General features: G+C 48.4%; 1 protein-coding gene across 6 annotated transcripts in view; it reads right to left on the bottom strand.

Annotated features, from left to right (window-relative positions):
- LOC135197820 (FHIP family protein GJ17503-like) overlaps positions 1-13,366 on the bottom strand; it is a 246,217-nt gene that overhangs the window by 52,837 nt on the left and 180,014 nt on the right. The gene's annotated exons all lie outside the window — the stretch shown is intronic.

The raw sequence follows: 13,366 nt of genomic DNA, 5'->3' as shown, positions 1-13,366 counted from the left end.
TATCCCGAAGGTAGAAGGACGTAAAGGTAGTCTGGTTAGACCAGACCCCTGCCTTCAGGACCTGCGCCACGGAGAAGTTCTTACGAAACGCCAACGAGGGGCCAAATACTTCTGACTTCGTGAGCTTCTCCGGACGGGACGTACGGATGTCGTCACTACCATCAGCCTCATACGCCCTCCTGATGACCTCACGCAGCCAGAATGAAAGAGTGTTCTTGGATACTTCTTTCTGGTTACCCCGGTGCTAACGAAGAGGCGTCGACACTCAGGCCTGAGGTGTCGAGTTTTCTTCAGATAGCGCCGTAGCGCCCTCACAGGACAAAGCAGCATCTCATCCGCATCATTATCGGTGAAATCCATTAGGGAGGGAATCGTGAATGACTCGAACCTGTCGTCAGGGATCGACGGTTTCTGAGTCTTCGCAACGAAGTTCGGGACGAAATCGAGCGTCACAGATCCCCATCCCCTGGAATGTCGTACATCATAGGAAAGACCATGAAGTTCCCCTACTCTCTTCGCCGATGCCAGGGCCAGCAAGAAGAGGGTCTTGAGGGTCAGATCCCTGTCTGACGACTCTCGGAGTGGCTCGAAGGGTCTTCGAGTCAAACTCCTAAGGACGAGAGTCACATCCCACGCAGGGTGGGGGCCTGAGTTCCCTGGGTGGGCAAGACCTTTCGAAGCTCCTCATGAGCAAGGAGATCTCGAACGAGTTCGAGATGTCCAATCCCCTCAGTTTCAGGACGAGCGCCAATGGCGGCTTCCTGTATGCTTTGACTGTGGGGACTGAGAGGAGCTTCTCTCGGCGAAGAAAAACGAGGAAATCCGCTACCTGCTGAAGAGTGGCTCTGAGAGGAGATAGACCCCGTCTACGACACCAACCACAGAAGACGGCCCACTTCCCCTGGTACACCAGCTGCAGAGGACTGACGGACGTTTCCAGCCATCTCTGTTGCTGCGCTACGAGAAAAGCCTCTCGTTCGCAAGAGATGGTGGATAACAGCCAGCCGTGAAGACGTGGGGACTGGACTGCTCGGTGGTACCGCTCGACGTGTGGCTAGGCGAGAAGGTTGTGCCAAGGGGGAATCTCTCTCGGTTCTCCTGCGAGAAGAGCCAGCAGGTCCGGATACCAAATGGCCTGTGGCCATTTGGGAGCCACCAGGATCATCCTGAGATTCGGGGTGACCAGTGCTCGACTGATCACCTTGCGAATCAGGCTGAACGGGGGAAAGGCATAGACGAAGAGGTTGTCCCACGGGTGTTGAAGAGCGTCCTCTGCAGCTGCCCATGGGTCCGGCACGGCCGAGAAGAACACCTGGAGCTTCCTGTTGTGCCGGGTGGCGAACAGATCCACGACTGGTCGCCCCCACAGGTCGAAGAGCCTTTCCGCCACGTCCTGGTGTAGAGACCATTCGGTCCCTATCACCTGATCCCGACGGCTGTGCGTGTCTGCTACTACATTCCTCTTCCCTGGAATGTAGCGTGCCGACAGCTCTATTGAGTGTGCCTCGGCCCACTCGTGCACCTGCCGAGTCAACTGGTACAACGGGAGAGACACTAGGCCCCCCTGTTTGTTGACGTAGGCCACCACCGTGGTGTTGTCGCACATCAACACCACTGAGTATCCCATCAAGCGGTCCTGGAACTCTTGGAGAGCGAGGAACGCTGCCTTGAGTTCCAGTACATTGATGTGAAGGTGCTTGTCGTTCTCGTCCCACACTCCTGAAGTCAGCAACTCCTCCAGGTGTGCGCCCCATCCCTCGGTCGATGCGTTTGAGAACAGCTGCATGTCCGGGGGGGGAGTGCGCAGAGGCACTCCTCTTAAGAGGTTCCTGTCGTCCAGCCACCAGGCTAGGTCCTGCCTCACCGCCGGTGTCAGTGACACTGGGAAAGCTTGGGGAAATCCGTCGCCTGTGACCAACTCTCCTTTAGTCTCCACTGAAGAGACCGCAGGTGAAGACGCCCGTGAGGGACTAACTTCTCGAGTGACGGCAGGTGTCCGATCACGACTTGCCATCGCTGAGCTACCTGTTCCTGCCGAGACAGGAACTGGTTGGCTGCCTCCCTGAATCTGCTGATCCGCGAGTCTGCGGGGAAGACTCGCCCTGCTACCGTGTCGATCAGCATACCCTACCCAGGTACTTCATCCTCTGCTTGGGCTCGAGATCGGACTTTTCGAAGTTCACAACGATCCCCAGATCGCGACAGAACTCGAGCAGTCGATCCCTGTCCTGTAGCAACTGCGAGCGGGAGCTCGCCAGGACTAACCAATCGTGAGATACCTCATCAGACGTATCCCGTGCGAATGGGCCCAGCAGACACCAGAGTGAACACTCGCGTGAACACCTGTGGGGCGGTTGAGAGACCGAAGCAAAGTGCCCTGAACTGGTACACCGTCCCGTCGAGGATGAAGCGGAGGTACTTTCTGGAGGACTGATGAATGGGTATTTGGAAATACGCATCCTTCAAGTCCACTGAAAGCATGAAATCGTTCTCCCTGATGGAGTCGAGCACTGAGCGTGCCGTCTCCATCGTGAACCGGGTCTGGCGAACAAACCGGTTCAGGGGAGAGAGATCTATCACCGGGGGCGCCAGCCTCCCGTAGAACTTTTCCACCAGGAAGAGTCGACTGTAAAAGCCCGGTGACTGATCCGTGACGATTTCTACAGCTCTCTTGCTCAGCATGGTCTTGATCTCCTGTCTCAATGCTACGTCCTTCGATGACCCTGGAACGTACGACTGCTGTTGGACCGGGTTGGAGGTGAGGGGTGGCCGAGATTCGAAGGGGTAATAGATATCCCTCCCGAAGGACATCTACAATCCAGGTCTCGGCGCCGTAGCGCTGCCAAGTTGCCCAATGGCTGGCCAGGCACCCCCCCACTTCCGGCAGCAGGTGAGGGGGAACGCCGTCCCTAGCGTTTCCCCCCTTTCTTCGACTTCTTCCCAGAGCCTCCACGGGAGGAGGAGGGCTGGGAGGAGGGCTGGTTACGGCTCCCCTTGGTAGAAGTCGAAGAAGACAGAGTCTTTCCCCGGGTGGCTTCGACGCAGCTACCGTCTTCGCCACCGAGGAAGCGCTAGCCGAGCTCTTAGACTTGGCCGCAGTCCGAGGCTGCCCAGAAGCCTTCGAGACTGCCTGGTGAACCAGGAGACGGTCCACTGTCGTCAGTGCGCCGTCTGTCCACCGCAGCGTCCACCATCTCTCCTGGGAAGAGAGACGTGGAACTCCGTAAAGGTCCGTTGCGAAGTCCCAACGCCGCTTCACGCCCGGCCGCCCTGGAAACCCGAGTAAGGACAGCGTCCCCCCTTCGTCGGAGAACCAGGTTGGCCCACAGGTTCACCGTCTGGTGGGCAAGGAAGGAGATGGCTCTTCCTCCAGACTGGCAAAGTCTCCTAAAGGCCGAGTCATCTTCGGGAGAAATTCCCCCGGAGTTGGCTGCGACCTTAGATACTGTGAGGGACCACAGATCTAGCCAGGAGACGGCCTGGAAAGCTGCCATGGCGGTAGATTCCAGGCCGAGTGCCTCTTGCTGCGAGAACCATAGGTTCTCGGACAGGAGCTGCTGCAGAGACACACCCGGAGTCAGCCTGGGTCTAACTCCGAGGGTTCACCTGTTTGGGCGGCATCGGGTCTTCAGATGGCACGTAAAAAACGCCGCTGTCGCAGCAGAGGAGGTGGAAGCAGCTTGCTCGACCTGCCAGACTTGAGCGAACCGTCTTGTCCGGAGACAAGCGATTCAACCTGGTCCAGCACTGAGTCCGCAAGCTCAGAACGCGGCAAACCCACCGTCGGTCTGGGTTCCCTCTTCGGGCCCCAGAACGACTCGAGCCGGGACGTGGGCTCGGAAGGTGGGAGCGGCGATCCTTCCGCGAGGTCGTTGTGCTGACGAATCAGCGCAATAACCTCGGCAAAGTTCCTCTGGATCTCAGGAGTGACTGCGTCCTGCGGAGTCGGACCATCCAGTCCTCAAACAGGAGCATCTCCCGAGACCCTCCTCCCTCAAGGGAGGAACAGCGACAGACCCCTCTCGGTCTCCTCCAACCACTTGTGCGTATGACCTGGCTGGTCCGAGAACCGTGCCTGGTACGTACGACGACGTGGTGGGATCCTGAGGGGTGCACCCCTCACGATCACTCCTCAATACCTCGCCCCTCCCGGTGTAACCCGAGGAGGTTGAAGGTATGGGAGAGGCAGACCTGACGCTCCCTCCTCGCTCGCTGGCAGAACCAGTGGGCTTGGAAGACTGCAGGCGATCGCCAACCCGCGGTGGCGATCGAGCTGCAGACCTAGTCGAGCCGTCTCGCTGTGGAGAACGGCTGGACCGAGAACAGCGGCAGCGGGCCCCGGTCTCGTGTCAGAGGAGCTGGTGCTGGTCGCCGTACCCGATCGCTCTCTGTGAGAGTGACGGTCAGGCGACCGGCGAGCTCCACTGTCACGGTGAGACCGGTGCATATCCTCACGGTGCGTCAGTTCGCTGGTACCAGCCGTGTGGCTGGTGCCGGCGAACGGGGGGACCTCTTCCCAGCCTCAGCCCGTGGCCGGTCATGGACCGTCACGTCCGCCCGGGTAGCCAGCTGCTCGCCGCGAGAGCGAGAGCTGGTCTGGTGAGAGTCGTGTGAGCGGCTGTCACCAGTCTTCCGCTCCGTGCCGTGAACCTGATGCTGAGCGGACTCAGAGGTCTGGTTCTTGGCTGCACGGCCGCTGTTAGGCGACCGTACACTCGGTACCTCTCGCGAAAGAGAGGCCGAGACGGACCCTGCTGCCGTGGCCGAACCACTAACAGCAGGTGAGGAAGTGCCGGTGTTAGCCGGCACTCCTCTGGTCCCCGTAGTCTTCTTCCTTGCGGAAGAAGAGACGGGTCCTTGCCCCCGATAAGAAGCAGGGTGACCAGCGGAAGAACCCCCCGTCTCACCAGAGCGAGACGGGCCCTTAGAAGTTCCCGAAGGAGACTTCTTAGGGGGGGGGAGGCGACCTTCTTCTTCTTCGGTTCGGGGGGTAGCCTTAGAAGAAGAAGGGGAAGAGGCGGCAGACGACGACGACGACGAAGAAGACGATGAAGACGACGACGACACCTCCTTCCTCTTCTTCTTCTTCTTCTTCGTCAACCTCCTTCAGGACCGACGTCAGATCTGTCATCCAGAGCGGAGCCGGGGCTGCTGTTGCCGAAGCAACAGGGCCCGGACGCAACCTGTCGAACAGATCAGCATCGGGAGCAGCGGCGCCAGGAACAGGAACAACGTCAGCAGGTGCAGGCATCACAGGAACGGCAGTATAGACGGCAGGAGCAAGGTAAACAGGAACGGCAGCAGTGGTCAACGTCACGTCCGTGAACGGCGGCTGGGCAGGTACGGCAGGTACGGCAGGCTGTGCAGGCGGTCCAGATGGACGGACCAGCGGCACAGCCATCCTTGGTACTGGTGGGAGGTCCAGGGGCGAGCTCTTCGGGCACACGAAGTCCGGTCGCGGCAGCACGGCAAACCCAGGTGGCGGCATCACACTCCCCCGAGGTACGGCGACTGGCCCCTGCCCGATGTAGTAGGTGTTACAGAGACCGCGTGCGGGGTGTACACCAGGTGAGGAGGTGAAGCGTAGCCAGGTGTTGTAAGGGTCGTGGTGGTGGTCGTAACCGTCGCATGGGTGACCGCCACGGAGCCAGCGAGATGGTAGCAGCCCCCTGGACACTCGGCACGCCCCTGCAGCCCCAACGATGCCCCCACACCTGTCCGAGGTCGTCCTTCGCGGCAACCGCACCTGAGGAAGCAAAAGTCGGGTGATTAGCAGGATCCTCTACCCGCTCGCGCGAAGACGAACGGATAGAGGACCCAGAGTACAACTCGACGTCAGGGTATCTAGCGCCCTCCTCCACCCACTCGACAAGTCAGGTGAGGAGAAAGGACCTAGAAACCCCCCCCGAAGGGGAAGGCGCCAAACGTGGAAGCTGAGCGGGTGGCAGGAAAGAAGACGAAGTGTCCGTAACCAAAGGAGTCGCGGGAGAGCTTTCCGACGACTCCTTTGCAGGCCTTCGTTTCTTCCTGCCCTCATACAAAGTCCACTGCGCCTCCGACCAATTATTACAAACTTCACATGGCTCGGCTCGGGTGCATTCGCGCCCCCGACACCGAGCGCACAAAATATGAGGGTCAATCTCCGGGAATGAGCGGAACTTTCCGCATTTACGCCCTTCGGTACCCGGGCATAGTCTCCGTGGGGTAGCGAGGCGAGGAGATTCCATCATTGACCAATAGATCACAATTAATTAGAAAGAGAGAAATGATTGTACTTACAATGATTCTTTCATACACAAACACAACCATATACTCAGGAAAGCAAACGACGAGAAGCGGGCAGAGAGCGTCGAACACACACGTCCACTCGCTGTGAGGCCGAAAGCAAAAGTGATTTGTTTACCTCCCAGTCGCGCGCGCGCGCCTGTCGGACAAGCAGTTAACTACCGAACCCCTTGTTCGAAAGCTTACGACCTATCCAGCTGCCGCTAGTACCTTCCTATTGTAAAAGGACCGAAGGTTTGTATGCCGTGTCGGAACAAAGAAGAAAATTGAGAAGGGGGAGTACGAGGGGCTTCCGGTTGGAAAGTTTCTCCAAACTCCGACTGTAGAAGACGCATCAAAACTTTATAGTCCGATGATACAGGAGCTGGCTGCTGCTCTTCCTCTGCTTCGACTAAATTGTCGCTAACTCCTTCCTCAGAAACTGGAGAAGTAGGAGGAAACTCTGAAGAAAAATGACGAACAGGTAGGGTTCCTTCTTCCACCTGAACTTGCGTTGGTGAGGAACTGGCGTCCACCAGCGCGCGCTTGGCGTCCGAATCCACACGTTTGGCGCCGACCTCCCAGGTTGCGCGCATCGACATCTACTAAAACACGCCTGGCGTCCACTGGCGCACACCGAGCGTCCACTAGTGCACGCTTGGCGTCCACTGGCGCGCGCCGAGCGGCCGCCAGCGCGCGGCTGCCGTCCACTGGTGCACGTTTATCAACAACAGGTGCGCGTTTGGCGGCAACGGAAGCGCGCTCCACTTGCACAGAAGCGCGCTCAGCGTCCACCGCTCGCTTGCGAACATTCGAAGACTTGCGAGCGGGAGATATCTCATCCTGAGAGCGAGAAACGAACTTCTCACCTCCTCTAGAGAGCTGCTGGGGAGCAGAACGAACTCTAGAGGGAGACTCGAACGAAGAGAGAGGCGAGCGAGGAGAAAGAGAAGGTCTTGACTTCTTCACAGGAAGCTTCTCATCCTTTCTACGACGCGGAAGAGACTCTCTAGAAGCAAGAACGTCCTGAAGTTGCTGCTGCAGTGACTGAAGCATCCTCTTGGTTGGCGAATCTTCCTGCTCCGGGGAGGGACTAATCCTGTGAGCAGGAGAGCGGCGAGGGGACGCCTCCCTCCTCCTCCCAGGTACGGCCTCCTCCCGAGCTCTACAGCGACTGTATCGCTCGCACGAACTACCCGAATCCAAGTCCGAAGACTCTCTACGCCTTTTCTGCGGCGGAAAAGCAGCGAACGCACTGTCAGGAGAAGATCGCAGATTCGGAGAACTAGGACGTGAAGCGTCAACAACACGCGCCGTCCTTTTCAGCGGACGGGAAGCACCGTGAGAACTCCACCCTTTACGTGGGGATGAAGCCTCCGATGACGAAAAACACTCCTTGAGGAGACGTGCACGCGCACGCTCCCTGGCAGTCTGGGGATTTTCATCAGTAACTGCCGAAGGCACGCCAGATCGGTGGGGGTTCCTTGTAACCCTCCTTCGGCTTTCGACATGCTCCCTCCCCAGGTCCTGGGAGTCAAGCAGAGGTCCAGGCCTAGAGGCGAAACGAGGCCGATCTGACGCACCCTCCACTACACAAGGGGTATCACTGCACTTCTGCACATCACTTTTGCTCTCAAGAGCCAACACTTTCGATTCTAAATTTCGAATCGACTCCAAAATTAAGGACAAAGTATTACTCTCTACTGACACTGCTTCAGGGCCCGGAGGCAACACTACAGGGTTAGGAGCATTAACAGAAGGAGGGTTAACAGGAGAAACATTAATTTCTTGCACACCTGAAACTCTCCTGGAGGAAGACCTCCTTAACCTATCCTTTTCAAGTTTCCTAAGATAGGTATCATACGCCTTCCACTCAGAATCTGTTAATCTTTCGCACTCCTTGCAATGGCTTTCATACACACATTCATGCTCCCTGCAACTCTTACATACCGTATGTGGGTCTACTGAAGCTTTCAGTAGCCTACCTCTACAATCAGTCCTAGAGCAAAATCTAGCGCTAGCTGTACTAGACCCTGACATATTATCCAAGAGAAATCCAAACCAAAATCAAATCAATCCACTAATAACGTGTGCCTAGCCACCGATCCAAGTCAATTAATCCAAAAAAGAACCAAAAGGGATACTCAAGTAGCAAAAAGTTTCCAAATCCAGACGGAGGTGCTGTAAACAGATGTTCACAACACCGGCGACAGAAAAATTATGAATAGAAAATGGGAATGGTTCCTGATACCCGCCTCCCAGCGGCGGAATGGGTACTAACCACCTGAATCCCACTACGTGTGTCGTAAGTTTTAAATTCTGTCGGTCGTCGGAAATTATCAGCTATATATATATCTGACAGGTAAATTGCATGAACAAAAGATTTTTTGTTGGCGAATCACCACATTCACCTTGCACGGAGGAGACTGGTGAGGATCTAAATGCTCCTGTGCATATTCTTAGGCCTTCGTTGTGAATTGGCTCAAATATTTTCAGCGCTGCTTCTGAAGCTGACCCATATATTTCACTTCCATAATCAATACTATAACACTGTTGCTTTATATAGTATAGTAAGAATATGTCTATCAGCTCCCCAATTTGTGTGCAAAGTTTTTTTAATTAGACTTAATGCTCTTTTGCATTTCGATTTTATGTAAGTTATATGGGCTTTCCAGTTGAGGTGTGCATCAAATATCAAACCTAAAAATTTTGCAGTTTGGCTAATTGATATATTATGGTTTCTCATTTTTAATTCTGCTTCTTCACCTTTTTTCCAATTTTTACTTATTTAAAACATGACAGCTTGGGTTTTTTCTATGGAAAATCTAAAACCTACTGATGAGGCCCATTCATCTATTTTTATTATAGTTTTATTAATCATTCTTTCTGCATGCTGTATGTGTGATGCAGTATAATATATATGGTAAAATCATCCTTATACAAGTTATTTTTAATTTCAACTGGTAGCATGTTACTGTAAAATTCCATTTTCAAATGGAAATATTTTGGAAAAAACATTATCTAATTTTACCTGAAAAGTGCAGTCAGTCATAAAGTTTTTAATAAATTTAGGAAGATGGCCACGTATGTTATTATTATGAAACGATCTTAATATGCCTTTTGAATGTAGTGTCATATGCCTTTTGAATGTCAAAAAAGACAGCTATTGTAATTTGTTTTCTTTTGAATCCTCTACGTATATGGTCTTCCAAACTACACAGAGAATCTAATGTAGAGACTATTACATTTTGAACCAAACTGATAGGACTTAAAATTTTAAAATTTTCACGAATGTGCCACATAAGTCATGATGCATTTACCATTTTCTCCAATAATTTGCATATACAACTTGTTAATGAGACAGGTCTATAATTATTCACATTACTAGCATCTTTTCCCAGTTTGGGTATAGGAATTATTATTGGATTTTGCCATTCATCTTGAAACAGGTTTTGGAGCCATATATGATTGTAAAATTTTAATTCTAATAAGTATGATTTTGCCAAAGGTGCTAGGTGGCAGATCATCTCACAGCAAACATCATCACCTCCAGGGGGAGATTTATTGCTGTTCAAGAGAGCATATTCTAACTCTTCCATATTGAACTTATTATAATATATATCTTCCTTTGTCTCAAAATTAAGTATAATAGATTCTGCTTTGTTTTTTACTTTTTTAAAATGTTTGGCTAGATTTTCATTACTACTTATTTTGGCAAAACTTGCCCTAAGTATGTTACTATTTCGAAGGGATCTAAAAATTAATTTCCATTATCTAATATAGCTTGTCTGGGTGGTCTAATGTTTGTTCCATTTATTTTTCTGAATTTTTCCCATACTTTTTGAATGGATGTTTTGCTTGTTATTTCTGACATATGACCTCCAAGATATTATTTTACCTTTCATAACTTCTTTTTTAAATTTGGCTGATATTTTATTATATAAAGGTTTTAATACATCTATTTCTAAAAGTAAAATTGTCATTTTTAATATATTTTCTTCTAAGAATGGTTTTGATTTATTAACTTTATTGAATCTTCTGTTTATAGTATCTAACCTTGCTAGAGAGTGTTTTTCTCGTACTAATTCAGATAGATCATCTGACCACCAGGGGACTTTGTTTTGTCCTATGGGGTTTTGAATGAGGAACAGCTTTGTCTGCTGCCTTTTTAACGAAGGAGACAAAGAAATTGTTTGTATCATTGTGATTTCTCAAATAATCGTACGGTGGTATATTTTTGGTATGCAAGTTAAAAATGTCCCAATCTGCTTTTTGCAAGTTATAATGTGAAGAATATGGTTTTGGTTCATTATTTAATAAGTATATTATTATGGGAAAATGATCACTTGAGTAGGAATCATCACATATATTCCAATCTAGTCTGTCAACTATATTTGTTGAACAAAGGGTGACATCTACTGAGGAAATTGTTCCATGGGTTCTGGAATAATATGTATTTACTTTGCTGTCATTCAGACAACATATATTATTAACGTTCATTAAGTGTTCTAATTTTGCTCCGTCTTTATCCGGCGTAATGTTGTTATAGTGTCCCATATTGGATTACGAGCATTGAAATCTCCTACAATTTATATTGGATTCTTAAATTCTTTTATTATTTTCTGTAATTTGTTTAAATCATACTTTTTATTAGGCTGGCTGTATAAGTTAATAATATCAAACATATTATTTTCTATTTTCACTGTTTTTGCAGAAATTTGCAATTCAGTGTAATCTATATCTACTTTGTCATATATAATTTTATTATGGACATATATTGCCGTTCCTAAATTATTTTCATTTTCTTGTGATGTTGTGGCTAATAGATATTTACCTATATTTGGAACACGTCTTCCTATGTGTTGTATATATATAATCATTGGTTCGTGTTCGCTAATAAGTTGGACTTCTCTTAAGTGCACTCTCGGTAATAATCCATTTATTTGTTTGTTTGTATGGTGCTTTTACGTTGCATGGAACCAGTAGTTATTCAGCAACGGGACCAACGGGTTTACGTGACTTCCGAACCACGTCGAGAGTGAACTTCTATCACCAGAAATACACATCTCCCTCCTCAATGGGATGGACGAGAATCGAACCCGTGACCACCGAGGTGGAACGCTAATACCATACCAACCACGACGCTGAGGCGCTTAATAATCCATTTATATTCCATTGAATTATATAACGATTGAATGGTGTAATATGAGTGGACAAATTACCCTAGATTATTAAAGCTGGTATTTTCTTTAAATTTGTTATAAGTTAATTTGTATTTTTGTAGGTCTTGATTTATTTTTTGTTGTAGTTTGAATCTTACTTTCATTAACTATTACTTTTTTACTATCTTGATTTAATTTTTCCCTTTTGGATTTTCTTTGGAATATTATCTACAACACTGATGTGTTTCTCTTTGTAATATTCTAAGTGTTCAATACACATACAACCTTCCTCATGAGATTTGATGTTTGTTTTTTCCTTATTCCTATTCCTCATGAAATTTTTTATGGTGTTGGTTAGGCTTTCTTTGGTTAAAGTCTTATTTTTCTGGCACATTGCTATAAAGCATTTACTGCAACCGCATGTATCTTCGTGTTTATCAGTTTGTTGTTTTTCCTTGGTTTTTCCTGTGGCGCCTATAATTGGTGATGGGTGAATTTCTTCGCTTTCATTGTAGTGATCTGTATTTTGGTTTTCCATTTCATCTGAATTTTGTGATTCTGCTCCTAGAGGTACTATTGTTACTATGGGAGACAGTGGAATATTTGATTTAAGTATTCTGTTTCTGAACTTTAGCCTTAGGCGAGATTAGTAGGTTATTTATCTTTTTACAGACTTGTTTGGTGGAATTAGGTGGGGTCTTTTCTAGTTGCGTCTTCCAAGTAATCTGTTTTATCACATTCTTGTGATTTTAATTCTTCTTTGTCTTCCTTTATGTCATTATCCATTTCAATTTCCGATAAAGAGGTAAATAGATTGTCTAGTGTCATATGTCTGAAATTTCCTTTGAAGAGTTCTTTTAATCTTGTATTTTTTGTGGTGGTATTTCTTTATTTCTATTGTCATTTGTTTCAGTCCTGGTATTGCTTGACTTTGAGGTATTTGCATACCTAAATTTCTTAGCTGGGTCATTTAATCCTCTCACTTTCAGTTCTAACTTTGTTTCTCTTATCGACATTCCAGTTCGTTCTTGTAGCAATTTAAGTTCTGTATTGTAGATATAGAACGCACACAATTTAGTTCTAGCATGATGTTCTAGTCCACAATTTATGCATTTGGGTTGGCCACAGTCCCAGCATGTTTTATGATCCTGCGAGCTGCAAAAGGCACATCTATGAATATTTCTGCACTTAATGGCTGTATGGCCATATATGCAACAGTTCTTGCATAGTATAGGTTTAGGAACATAAGGTCTTATTTCCCTATTTAATCACAGCATTTTAATTTTCAAGGGCAAGGTTTGGCCACTGAACTTTATCTTGGCTATTTTGATAGTTTTATTTTTGTCTTTCCTGCTTGGGACCTCATATATTTCACAGTCTTCAACGATGTTGTATCTTTTCTTTAATGAAGGCAATAGTATTAATTTGTCTAGAGTTTCATCATCTAGATTTGGTACTATACTACTGTGCCTTGCACACTGTTCATAGTATCATCCCTTGTGACATTTATATTTATGTTATCTATATTTTTGATACTCTGATAATTTTCTGATTGGTTTTTGGTTGTTGTTTCAACCAACCATTCCCTTTTTTTAATTTGCCTTATGCTCATCTCTTGCGATGGGCATCGATTCAGTAAGTAATTTTTAAATTTTAATAGAGATATGTCTTTGCCTGCTTGTAAGTTCAAAAACCTTGACCAGTTTGACTCCCAAAAGAGAAAGAGAAAATCAAAGTGAATCAAGGTTGGGTCCTGGCGATATCTACTTTTTTGGGGGGCTTACTGTATGGTAATAATATTTTAATGCCACTCTGATTTTCATTATTTGAGTTATCCTGAGAACAGTCCATTGCCATGCTAGAAGTCGTTGGGAAGTTAATTTGTTTCTCCATATAATTAGTATGTTTCATCCAGGATGAGGTTCTATCTAATTTAGATT

Source organism: Macrobrachium nipponense, chromosome 21 (genome assembly GCF_015104395.2).
Source record: "Macrobrachium nipponense isolate FS-2020 chromosome 21, ASM1510439v2, whole genome shotgun sequence".
In the NCBI taxonomy this organism is placed as follows: Eukaryota; Metazoa; Arthropoda; class Malacostraca; order Decapoda; family Palaemonidae; genus Macrobrachium; species Macrobrachium nipponense.
The sequence above is the reverse complement of the archived record's forward strand: the minus strand, read 5'-3'. Positions and strand labels throughout refer to the sequence as shown.